The 14053-nt window shown below is 36.6% G+C and overlaps 1 long non-coding RNA gene across 1 annotated transcript in view; it reads right to left on the bottom strand.

Moving 5' to 3' along the window:
- LOC130543019 (uncharacterized) overlaps nt 1-14053 on the bottom strand; it is a 121654-nt gene that overhangs the window by 80484 nt on the left and 27117 nt on the right. Inside the window, exon 2 of the long non-coding RNA XR_008958018.1 lies at nt 10207-10271. This is a non-coding gene — a long non-coding RNA (uncharacterized LOC130543019). The remainder of the gene's footprint in view (nt 1-10206; nt 10272-14053) is intronic.

Raw genomic sequence — 14053 nt, 5'->3', positions numbered from 1 at the left:
CACTGAACTTGCCCTTCTGCCATACACACTGGAAAGCTGGACAAAACATAACAAGGCAACTATTTTCATGGATGACATTGAAAAAGCAGGAAGCCTGTATCTGTAATTCTTAAAAGAAGCTCAGGAATTTGCCCTGTTCTCTAATTAAGGGTATTTCCCCTACTCTGCTGCAAGGTGGAGAAGCCCAAGTAGAGGGCCATTTTTGTTAAATGGAGGTAGAAGACATTCGATTTCTGTAATGCTGAAGCAGTCAGAATTTGTGGGGCAGGATTTAGGAGAGCTGAAAGCTGCTGGGCTGTGTATGAACAGAGCAATACTCCATTAAGCCCAGAAGAAAGGAGATTCTATGAGGCTGAAAGCTCAGTGCTCCAGCCAGAGCAGAGAGACTCCAGTGGCCTTGGCCATTCAGTTACAATTCCAGATAGGTCATAATCTTTGGAAATTGGAGACATGTCATAGAGTTTGGGCCATTCTCTAAGAACAAAACCAAAAGAGGGGTGCCTGGGTGGCTCAGTCATTAAGTGTCTGCCTTCGGCTCAGTGCACAATCCCAGGGTCCTGGGATCGAGCCCCGTATTGTCTCCCTGCTCTGCTGGGAGCCTGCTTCTTCCTCTCCCGCTCCCCCTGCTTGTGTTCCTTCTCTCACTAGCTCTCTCTCTCTCTCTGTCAAATAAATAAATAAATAAAATCTTTAAACAAACAAACCAAAACAAAACAAAAAACCAAAAGAGACCTCTGCAATGTTAACAAAGAACAAAAATAGACTTTGACAACCAAAAGAATCAGCCAGGGATACAACTGTCTGCCAGAATATAAAATAATGTTCTTTAAAGGAAACAATATAATTCTACAACGTATTTCAGTATTTAGCATAAAATATATAATTAGATATATAGAGAGCTAGAAATATGTAAAAAGATGCAGAAAAAGTGAACACAATCAAAATAACAACAAAAAATAGATAATAGAAACCAGTGCCTAGAAGGTTCAGAAGTTGAATTTAACAGAAACCAAGAGTCAGATGCTTAGCTTAACCAAGCCACCCAGACACCCCACCCCCTGCAAAGTCCCTTCTTTGGAAAGAGTTCAAAACTGTTAAGCCTCCAAGCAAGACAGATGAAGAAAGAGATAAAGAAAAACAAAATAGCAATGTTAGAAATAAAAGATACTACTATTCCTCAGGAATAAAAAAGATAATGCTTGAATATCATGAACAGCTTTATGTTAATAAATTCAAAAAGTTACAAGAAATGGACAGAATTTTTAAAAACAACTTATCAAAATTAACACACCTAGAAATAGGAAATAGGAATGCGCTATATCTGTTAAAGAAATTAAATTTGTAATTAAAATAAATTCTAATACATAAAACCTCCAGGGACAGATAGTTTCACTGGTGAATTGTGTTGAAGGAAATAATGCCCACCTAACACAACTACTTCGAAAAATAAAGGAGGAAGCACACTTGCCTACTCCATAAGACCAGTGAAACTGTGAGACCAAAAATGGACATTACAGGAAACAAAAATTATAGACCTAACAGCCTCATTACTATAGATTAAGAATAAACTTAAAATATTAGAAAACCAATTACACAATACATAAAAAGGATACAAAATGTATAATCAAGTAGGGTTTATGATAAGAATATAATTAATGTTGGAAAGTTATTCAGGGTAGTTATCCACATTAACTGGTTAAAAAAAATCATATGATAATCTAACAAGATGCAGAAAAAGCATTTGACAAAATTCAACATGCTTTCAAAATAAAATATCTCAGTTTCCTAAATGGAAACTTCTTCAGTCTGAAACAGGGTATGTGAAGCCTATAGCTAACACTATATTTAAGGCAAAATACAGCAGGCTTTCCTTGTTAAGATCAATAATGAGAAAACAAACGTCTACTGGTATCACTTTTATGCAACATTGTGCCATAAGTTCCAGCTAGTTCAGTAAGGTAGGAAAAGTAAACTAAAGGAATTACAGTTAGGAAGGAAGAAATAAAATTGTTTTTATTTGCAAATGATTTGATAGTGTATTTAGAAAATCCCAAGGAATCCAAAAGGGCTGGGGGGACTAGTATTTAGCAATATTACAAGACACGGTCTCAATATACAACACCAATTATATATAAAAATCAATCATATTTCCATAGATTATGAATAAACAATTTATAACAAGAAATTTAAATATATAATATTCAGAAGCATTTAGGACTTAGGAATAAATTTAATAAAATACTTTAAAGAACTCTACATTGAGAACTATAAAACAGTTCTAATAGAAATTAAAGACAACCTAACTGAATAAGAAGGTACTCCATATTTATGGATTGGATGTCCCAATAGTATAAAGATGTCAATTATCTTAAATTTGTCTTTAAATTAATCGAAATACCAATGAAAATCCCAGCAGGATTTTTTTTTTTTTTGTAGAGATTATCAAGCTGATTCTAGAATTCACATGGAAATACAAATCACCTAAATTAGACAAAACAGCTTGGAAGAAGAAAAACAAAAGACTTATACTACCTGACTTCAAAATTTCTGACCAAGCATTGTAATAGCAATCAAGATTAGGATGTGGATTACATGGGCCAAAGCTCATTGTACTATACTCATAAGATATATGTAGTTCACAATTAGATTTTCACTCAATTTAAAAAATATTGAAAACCATAAAAAGTAAATTATAAAAACATACAAATGGCTCTGTCTGAATCCTATTTAATCTATATATATTTGTGCAGTCACCTAAATGTCCTGTTTATTTCTTCATCTACAATAAAAATGCATAATACCAAAAGTTGTTGAAATTTATTCACAGAATTGAAAATGCAAATCCTCTTCCAGTTCTCATCTAACTGGTATATTATTTTTAGATGATATTTCCTTTTAGCCTGACCCCAGAATATGAGATGATAGACATGAATGCCAGCTTCCCAAATTGTGCCTTCCATTAAGTCCTAATCAATAATAGAACTGGGTCTAAGCTTCTAAGACCTGGCTATCTATTCTGGATGGCCCTACTTAAGTTGGGCCTGGGCATTAGGAATAGTGTCTGAGATCTTAATTTGTTTGGTGGCCTAGAGGGGCAGAAATGGGGTACAGTGGGACACGCTAAGGATTAAATATTATAATGTATAAAGAGTACTTATCAGAGTTTATGACACAGTGGAAACGAAATATCAGCTCTTATTGTAGTATAGAAACTATTTTTATCTTTAAGTAGTTCACATTGTGAAAGGAATTGTAATGTAAACTAAAGCTGGGGAGGAAAGGAAGACTTTGTAGGATAGGTGAAACCGTTTTGAATTTACCCAAGGTCAGTGGCAGCAGCGGGTTTTCCCTTTTAGAAAGATCACCTTGTCAACTGTGTGATTGACAGATTAGAAGGGACTGGAGTTAGAAGCAGAGTAACACGGTGAGTGACAACTGCAGAAATACAAGCCATACTTAAATCCAACTAAGCTGGTGGCATCAGGCAGGTGGTAAACATGGGTATAATAATTGCTAGAGTGGCAGAATCATTATGGTAATCATTAGGAACTGGGGTTTGATAGTGATAGAAAAAAGCCTACTTGTGTTTTCAGATTTCCGGTTTGGACGTTCCATGCCATTGTCAGCTTGCGAATGAGCTCAAATAATCAGTTTATCTGTGGACCTTTTCAATTTTTAAGTAACATCGACCTGAAAGACTCAAGAGGTCCTTAAATGTGAGACATCCAAGGAGAGAGATTCAGTAGGCAAATGAGACTGTGACTGGAGTTTTGGAGTAAATCCAGAGTTGGACATAATCTAATTTCTTCTTTTAATTAAGCTGTCGCAGCTCCCTAGCAAAATCACTGGTAGGACATGTCACCTCCTGTCTGGCTTCCATCCCATGAATTTTTTGAAACCCTAAAGTCATATAGATGTAATCCCCCCTCCCCGTCCCCCGTATTCTAAGATGCAGTTTCTGCTTATGGGGACCAAGATCTTCATGAAATTCATGTCTGGACGTTCACCCTACTGCTCTCCCCTAATTCTGTGTCTGACAAACATTTCTTAGTCTCTCATTGTACCTACTCTGTGCTCCTATTCAACAGTGACCTTCATATTCTGACCCCTCTTTTTCCGTGTATACACAGTTTCCTTCACTTCCACACTTTCAATGATCACATATATACACAACTACAAGCTTTAACTTCGCTCAGTGCTTTTGCCAAAGTTAGAGATTGAAATTTTTAACTGATTACTTAGCGCTTCTTCCTCTTTTTCAGTCTACATGCACCTCACCTCATTTGGCCCATCTTAAATTAAGCCCACAATCACCTCCCATACCATTACTCCCACTGTTTCCCTAATCGAAATTAATAACATTTTCCTATCCGTCCAAAACAGCCATCTCAACATTCATCCCTCTCTCCCACCTCCCATAGGTCATTAAGTTCTGATCTATCTCACCCCTTAAATCCTTGATGTCAGCACACTTTGAGATACACTCTCAACTGGTCTCTTTGCCTCAACGGCACTAATTCTCACAATGTGATGCCTGAGTCAGCACAGCAGCTGCATCGGAGAACTTGCTAGAACCCTTACTGAATCAGAAGCTCTGAGGGTTGAGCCTAGTAACCTGGGTTTCAGCTCCAGGTGATTCTGATTCGCGCTACTTTCAAGCACAAACAAAGGCATAGATTAGCAGCCTGGTATCTCAGTGTTCTCGGTTAGGATTCAGGCAACCCAGATTTAGTGCATGTGAGTATGAGTATGCATAAAGATTTCACCATCTGTATTTTAATTTCTTCATATGTCAATTAAATAGGTTTGATCAGATAATCCTTAGGATAGTTACAAAAATGTTTCCGAATGCTTTCTAGGTGATAAATTCTGTGCTAAGGGTTTGCATGCATTAACTCATTTAGAACTAAGCAAGAATGCATTGAGTTAGTTATTATTTTATCCCCATTGTATGTATGAATAAACTGAAGTACAGAGAGATCACTTCCCGAAATCATACAACCACCAAATCAATGCATGACTCAAATGAAAGCTAATACCAGTGAGTATTCCCTTAACCTTACACTCTCCCATTTCCAAGGGTCTCTAATCAATGGAAAGAATGGCAAAAGGAAAGAACTGCTAAGACCAATAAAACATTTAATATAACATAGATATCTCATATATATATGTATCTCATATATAATAGATAACATGTCTCACATATAATTAATATTGTATAATAAAGATAATATTATAATGATATAATTAATATAGCATATCACTTTATAGGATATAATATGTGAATTATATATAATAAAATTATATATTAATTATATAATATATTATATAATATGTTGTCATTAATATATTATATTATATTATATTATATTATATTATATTATATTAATTATTGTTATTGTTATAAGCCAAACCAAGCCATGCCAAGCCAAGTGAAATAGTCTCATGTTTTGACGGGCACTAAACTGTTCAACTCAGAAAACTGGATAATTGGACCATGGTTGATACACAGTTCCCCGGGCTTGATTCCCATTACATTTCCCACAGGTAAATGTATTTGGGGAGAATTTCTCTAGATAAATATGTCACCCTGAATATTTAAAAAAATATATTTAATCTCCCCTGGTTATTAGTTTGAAGATATGTACTTCTGAATGGAGTAAATGAATTTAAAGAGTTGCTAATTTTTGTAGAAAACCAAGGGCAAATCTGTAATTTTCAGAGGTTGAAATATAAAAAAGGCGTTGGAACGTTTTTATAGCTAAAAATAAAGAACATCGGGTGAATAGTTCAGAAGAGGTATATTTGCAAAGTTAAATGGGTATATTTTTTCCCACAAACACAGCATTTCTTTCAAGAAATTTCAAGAAATTTTATACATGTGTGTTTGCGTATAGCTACATATATCTATATATATATAGGTGTGTGTGTATGTGTGTGTATATATATAACTATATATATAACTATATATATATATATATATATATATATATATATAACTATATATATATATATATATATATATATATATAACTGTATATATATATAGTCAGTCAGTCAGTTGAATGGCAGAAAATCTTTCCCACTCAGCCTATGTTCCCTAGAGGGTACCCCTCTCCTTGGCTGAAGACAGCATTTACCAGTTGCTTAAGCTTGACTCCAAAGACTAATTGTGGACATGTTACTTTTCCTCTCCTAGAATATATGATCTACCACCAGCTTGGAAGCTCACTCTTCCCAACGTTCAAATCCGACAATTTTCTGTTTTTCTACTCCCACTACAATAATCCAAAATACTGTTACCATTGGCCCAGGCTTTTGCTATATTCCCTAATGTGCTCGCATTGAGAATTACATTTTTTAAAATTTTTATTTATTTTTTTAAAGATTTTATTTATTTATTTGACAGAGAGAGAGACAGTGAGAGAGGGAACACAAGCAGGGGGAGTGGGAGAGAGACAGCAGGCGACCCACTGTGCAGGGAGCCCAATGCAGGGCTTGACCCCAGGACCCTGGGATCACAACCTGAGCAGAAGGCAGACGCTTAACGACTGAGCCACCCAGGCACCCCATACATTACTTTTCTTTTACAACACAAACTTTCTTACATAAAACTGACAGTAGTGGATTAATTCTCTATTGCTGTTGTAACAAACTGAGCAGGCTAAAACTATATAATTTTATTCTCTCACAGTTTCGTTGGTCAGAAGTCTAGAAATGCTCAACTAGGTCCTCTCATAAGGGTGTCTCAAGACTGAAATCAAGGTGTTGGCAGAGACAGAAGATGCTTACAGTTATCCAGGTAAAAAAATGATAGGAGTTTGAGTAGGGAAAGGTGGGGAATATTTTACAGAAGACAGAATTCTTAGGAACTTGAAACAAGATTATTCATTACAGGTAAATTAGGCAACCAAGCAATGATGCTCAGTTTCCAAAAAAGCAGGTCTGGTTTGACTAGATTCAAGTATGCCTTGCATTCCTTATGGAATACAATACGGTCCTTTCACTTTACAAAAGCCCGATGCATCTTTCTGATATTTCCCTATAGGGTGTAAAATGTAACCATTCTGAACCTCTCATCATTCCTTGAAGAAATGGATAAAATGGATGGCTCATATATTTGTACCTGGAACATAATATCCCACCTCTGTCTAGAAAAATTAAAAAAAAAAAAAAAAAAAAGCCTGCTCAATGTCACCTCCTCTATGAATCTTTCCCAATGGACCCCTCAAATAAAGCATTCATTTCCATGTCTGTGCTCCCAAGGCACTCTGTTTATATCTGCTATCGCATAACTCACAAATAATTGATATAGGGTTAGGATTGTGTATATCCGCACTTCTCTATTGTATTAGTCAGGGTTCTCTAGAGGAGGAGAACAAATAGGATAGATAGATGATGGATAGATAGATGATTGATAGATAGATAGATAGATAGATAGATAGATAGACAGATATTTATTATAAGGAACTGGTTCAACTAATTATGGAAGCTGAGAAGACCCACCACCTGTGGTCTGCAAGCCGGAGTTCTTGTCCAAACCTGATGCCTGAGAATTAGGAGTGCCAATGGTTTATGTACCCATCTGAGTTCAAGAAAAGACTAATGTCTCAGTTTGAAGACAGCCAGATGAAAAGAGAATTCTTTCTTACTCGGCCTTTTGTTCTCCTCAGGCCTCCAGCTGAAGGGATGAGATTTACCCACATTGGAGAAGGCAATCTGCTTTACTCAATCTACTCATTTAAGTGTTAATCTCATGCAGAAGCACCCTCATCAATATACTCAGAGTGATGTTTAACCAAATACCTGGGCACCCCATGTCTCAAGCAAGCTGACATAAAATTTGTCATCACATCCATTGCCACTGTGATTGTCAAGTTAGGGATAACTTTATTCTCTGACAGTGCCAGGTATGTAGGAGGTGTTCAGGAAATATTTGTTAAAAAATAAATACATTTTGTTAATATTATCCATTCTCCAGCCATTTTGGGTAGACAAAAAAAAAGTACCATGAAATATGAACTCGCTGGGTAAGAAAATCATCTAGCACTGATCTGCTTGCTGGTTTCAGGGCTGCATGTTTCCCAAATGCACCACAGCTGACAATCTTAAAAAGCGAAAAGGAGAATAGTTACTTTGTTCCATAATATGCATTTATGGGATGAATAAATAACACCTCCATTAAGGAAAGATCTGTTACTGTGCATGCTGACCACATACTCGATTGAACTTCAGCTTCTTCATCAATCTAGTCTTGTCATTCTGTTTCCTCTGGAATGGTTGGTCCCTGGAGTGCAAAACTCCATCAAAGGATTCTGGGATCCCTCAGGAGTTTCAGTTAAACTGTCATCCAGTCCACTCATTTACAAGAAATTCTTGAAAAAAATAATAAGCCTTCTTGTTCTTATCCTCCTCCTCCTCCTCTTCCTTTTCCTTTCTCTTCCTCTTCCTCCCCCTCCTTCTTCTCCTCCTCCTTTCTCCTTCCCTTTCTTCTTTCCTTCTCTTCCTCCCTCATTTATAGAGATGATTATTATAGGGTGTTATGGCAACCAAATAAATCATAGCAGAAAGAATTCAGAAACCTTTTGAGATCAACCATTACCCATTGTTCCATATTGTGTAGTCTAAATATTCTCAGGAAGGTCTTGTCCAACCTGCAAAAACCCTCCTTAAACAAAACTGGCTTTTGTAGATTTGATTTATAGTAAGGCAGTTGGCATGCATTATGACCCTGAGATTTAGGGACAGAATTATAATCTGGAGTAGACATTCAAGAGTATAAATAAACCAGAAAGAGAGAGGTAAAATCTATGAATTGTACATTAATATGCTAAGTTGATACACTGCTATATAAAGGGAACTGTCAGCCAGGACTGTACTGAGCCCCAAACAATGAGCCCTTGCATCTTCCTATAGATTCGTTGAACAAAAATGTTATAATATCCCCATCAAAATAACATACCAAATGGTCCTTGTTTGAACAGTATAAAACACTAAGTTTTATGACATTGAGCAAATACTACTAACGAATGATCAGAATGAACTGTCTCTTCAGCAACTGGTGGTTTTCACGAAATATTTATATATACCATGTAGAGTGGGAAAGGAGGTAAAGCATCTACAACTTTCTCACAATGTACGAAGCTGGATAGAACTTCATTTCTTGGTTGTTGAAAAAATTAATACTTTACCATGATGCATAGAACCATAGAACTTAGAGAGCTAGAAGATGACAAGTAATAAATTGGTTCAAGTACTACATTCCATAGATGAGGCATCCTAGGCTTAGAGCCAGAATAAGAGTCATCGTAGGTTAAAAAATTATATACATATAATTATATGACCTAGAATGAAATATATTCATATATATAAATATATCCATATATTCGTATATTACATATGTATATATATGTATATATTATCTATTCATATATATTGTCTATTTGTAGATGTTATGTTTTCATATATATTATACATAGAGAGAGAAACTAATATGAGAATCAATACTTTTGGTAAAAACCTAATGTTTTTATTCCTATACTTTTAACCACTCAAATTCTACCTTAAATTTGCTTTTCTAGTCAAAGGATGACTCTTGTACCACATCCAGAAACAAGGAATCAGTATATAGATGCTCAGGAAACTCAGGACTCAAATTGTGACAGATTGTACCATGTTACATCTCACAGAATAGAAGGGAGGGGGAGGGTTTATAGGTATTGGTCCATTCAGAGCTGGATAAAAGAACAACAAAGAAACCTGGTCATATCATGTCTATTATGATAATCAAAATAAACATCTAGCCCAACAGTAGACTGGAAATGTACTATATTTTTTTATGCAGTGGAAGAAATACACACAACAGCTGAAAAAAAGTCACAAAGAATATTCATATGCTATGTTTTTAAGGTGAACACATTCCCCAAACCTTTGCCAGACCTACCAAGAAAATCAGATTTGCTTGATGTTTTCTGTCATCTCCCACCTCAAAGTACAATTGATAGGAGTCAATAGCTCATATTTAAACTAGTAACACTTAGGATTACAGGAACCAAAAGCAGATTAATTCCAGTAATTTCTCTTTCTCTAACTCATACATGACATGGGTAAGTATCCACATAGGTGGTTCCCTCTCAAGTATTATTACTGATCTAGGTCAATTGGTTCTTTCCTAGTGCTTACAATTAGAGTGTATGCATCTCTTACCTCTTTCTTCACTCCAGGACTTTGCCAGTTATTTAAAAATCTGGGAGAATGAAGATTTTGTAGATCTGTGGTGGAAGAAGATGGGAAGAGATCAATTGACCGATTGAGAACATTGCTTTAGCATGGGGCAGAGAACCGTGGAGCCAAAATTTCCATTAATATGAGTATGAATGGATACCTCATTTTGTACACCCCACTTCACTGTTGACACTCATCCTTCTAAGGCTACATGACGGAGTCTTCCTTCTCATAGAGACAGAGCACCATTCAGTGCAATGGCCCTCTCTACTGCGAGACTTAATTAGCCTTGCTCTGGGAATGAGATGATTTAGATTGTCATATAGTCACAGTGAAACGGAACTTTTTCCATCCCTTGTTCCAGAAAAGAGAAAAAGACTTCAAACTTCTGAAGAATACCAATATAAATTTTTAAAAGGAAGAATTAAAAGAAGGCATATGGAAATGAAGGCAGTATAGAATCTTGGCTTTTTTTTTGTCCTCACTGGACTAGGTGCTAACAATGGATATAAAAGAAATACAAGAGGAACCCATCAAGGTTTAGAGGTATACATGTGTATGAGGGAGTCTACAGTACTAGTTACAAGAAAAGGTATGAGATTAGTAGTTTCAAAGATACTCCTCATAATTTTGGGCAAAAGTGACTAAGTAATGACAGCTTATACTTTAACAGTATTTACTGTACTAGGCACCATTCTAATTACTTTATACATATTAACTAATATAATCTCATAACACCATATGTGTGTGTTATTTTGACTTCATAAATAATGGACTGGAGATACAATTAAGTAACTTTCTTAAGGTCATACAGTAAATGGAGAAGTTGGGATTTGGAAACTAGCCTATGCTGTAATTCCCTTTTTGTTTGCAATCTTTAGAGTGAGTCCCCAGACCACCGCTCTTGTCCTTCACAGGTTTATGGAGGGGGATACCAAAGGTTCCCAAGGGTTGCAGTTGTGAATGGCAGTGGGGAATGTGTAGCTATCATCTTTCCAGAGATGACCTGAGTATTGGCAGGACTAATACCTAGCTGGTGCCCAGTATATCTCAACTGGTTATTAAATTGGAAATCCTTCTGACAGAAAAACAGCAGCTGCCACAGGCCCTGAGTGTCTCCCACTACCCAACCCCTCCCTTAGCACCATTCTGAGAGGACTTCCCATGAGCCATGACATAAGGGTTATAATGGGCACAGACTCCATTCCACTGCTCTGGCCACCATCTATCTGCTCTGGTTGTTAGTATCTGTACCATACCAATTGAAGTACTATTTTGAATATAGCCCTGGGTACCAGACAAAGTGAGGTTCTTTAGAGAAATGCCATGATAGGCTGCTTGTCTTGAGCTGCAATGAAGTTCCATCTCAATCTCTCAAATGATCCCTAAAGTAGAGGGAGCTAAACAGGAAATAAGTCTGTTTTTAAAGAGCCCACCATTACCCATCCATCTCCACCAGTATCAAGGATCTCCTGTGCTATGGGTACATGAGCTATGGCCTAGCACCAGGAACCCTACCAGCACTCAGGGAACTCCTCCCTCTGGAGAGCCAATCCTGAAAGCTAACCCTCCAGACCTAGTGCTCACTGTTATGACTGGCAGTGGTGGCCACTTGATGGCTAGGAGAGATCAGTGAGTGGTGAAAAGGGAGTATCAGGTATGGAGAAGCATAGAACTGAAACTGATTTATACATCCCAAGTTGATGGAAATTCACTGGAGTAGATCATGTCACCTGGCAGTTTCAAGACTAAATCTCTTGGCAGAAAGCAGGTGGGGTGCTATCAAAGAAATTACATTTGTTTCATGTTCAAGAGGCTAATTGTTGAAATAGTATTTCTCCCACTAATGTTATAATATATTACGAAAAATCAGAGATGGAAGGAATAATGGAAGTGATTTAGGCAGACCTCTGACCTTTTAAGGAACGTTTTCTATAGCATTCTTAAAATATGGCCATCTAGCCACGTTAAATAATTCCATACAGAGGGAGTCACAATTTTACAGAGAAATACTAATTTTTAGGGATAGGTATGCATTAAAAGGTCTTCCTTGTATTTGCACAGTGTACTATAATTCACAAAATGCTTTCACCCACATTATCTCATTGCCTCATCATTACAGCTCATGTTGGGGTTCAGGGTCATCATTTAGGACATCTACTCCAATTGTCAGAACTTGGGAAATAGAAAATGTAGGCAATTAAGTGAATATATTCTGACCTCCGTAGAGCACTCCCGAGAATTCAAAAAGGATCTTCCTGTGGTTATTTTCTTCCCTTAAATTTCTCTCTTTTGAATAAAAGCAAGATGTAGCAAAACTTGCTCCTCACCACTAACAATCCACTTAATTGAAGCTTCGATTAAGATTTTTCTCTATTACTAGCCATTATTGGTCCATGCCCTCTCACCGCCTCTTAATCCTTATTGATGTTTCAGACTTTTCTAATGAAAGAGAAATATCTGTCCCTTAGAGAGCATGAGCGCATGTGCACACACGTACATTCAAACTGCATCAAACTGTTTGAAAACTATCAATTCCAAGTACTTGAAATTTACTGTACAGACATGTATTTGGTTTAATAATGGACTTTTAAAAATGAAAATACTTCCAGGTGTGTCATTAACCTTGGTGAGCACTTTGATAATTTAATCAAATTCTTCTACTTTTTTGGTAGCAATTAGATATTTAAGCAGGAATTTGAGTTAGGGAGTAAAACAGGGAAAAGAGTAGAGAGAGGCAAGTATTCACCATATAGTCCTTTGGGCAAGGGAAGACCTAGTTTGGGGTATTTTGAAGCTAGGAAAAAGGAAAAGGGTGACAGAGTAGAACATGGCAGGGGGAGAATCAGAGATAATCTGCCATTTTGGCAATGATATCTGGGATAAAACTAAACATGGGCATTCCTCAGATATATTGTGTGTTTGGTTCCAGACCACTGCAATAAAGTGAATATCACAATAAAGCAAGTAAAATAAATATTTTGGTTCCCCAGTATATATAAAAGTTACGTTACCCTATACTATAGTCTATTACGTGTGCAGAAGCATTACGTCTAAAAAAACAGTGTGCATACCTTAATAAAAATACTTTATTCCTAAAAAGGGCTAACCATCATTTGAGCTTTCAGGGAGTCATAATCTTTTTGGTGTGGAGGGTCTTGATGTGACGTTGATGGCTGCTGACTGATCAGGGTGGTGGTTGCTGAGGTTGGGATGGCTGTCTCAATTTCTTAAAATAAGACAACAGTGAACTTGGCCACTTTGATTGACTGTCCCTTTCATGAGTAATATCTCTGTAGCTTGAGATGCTGTTTGATAGCACTTTATCCACAGTAGAACTTCTTTCAAAATCGGAGTCCATCTTCTCAAATTCTGATGTCATTTTATCCAAGTTTATGGACTATACTGAATTCTTTCTTGTCATTTCAACAATCTACACAACATCTTTACCAGGACTAGATTTCATCTCAAGAAACCACTTTTTTTTTGCTCACCCATTAGAAGCATTTCTTCATCTCCTAGGCTTTTATCATGAGGTTGCAGCAATTCAGTCCCATCTTCAGGCTCCACTTCTGATTCTAGTTCTCTTGCTGTTTCCCCCACATCTGCAGGTACTTCCTCCATGAAGCCCTGAATCTCTCAAAGTCACTCATGGGGGGCGGAATCAAATTCCTCCAAACCCCTGTTGATGCTGATATTTGACCTCTTCTTACAAATCATGAATGTTCTTAATGGCATCTAGAATGGTGAATCCTTTCCAGAAAATTTTCAATTTAGTTTGCTCAGATCCATCAGAGGAATCACAATGTATGGCAGCTATAGCCTTACA

Source organism: Ursus arctos, unplaced genomic scaffold (assembly GCF_023065955.2).
Source record: "Ursus arctos isolate Adak ecotype North America unplaced genomic scaffold, UrsArc2.0 scaffold_7, whole genome shotgun sequence".
Lineage (NCBI taxonomy): Eukaryota > Metazoa > Chordata > Mammalia > Carnivora > Ursidae > Ursus > Ursus arctos.
This window is presented reverse-complemented; position numbering and strand designations above follow the sequence as displayed.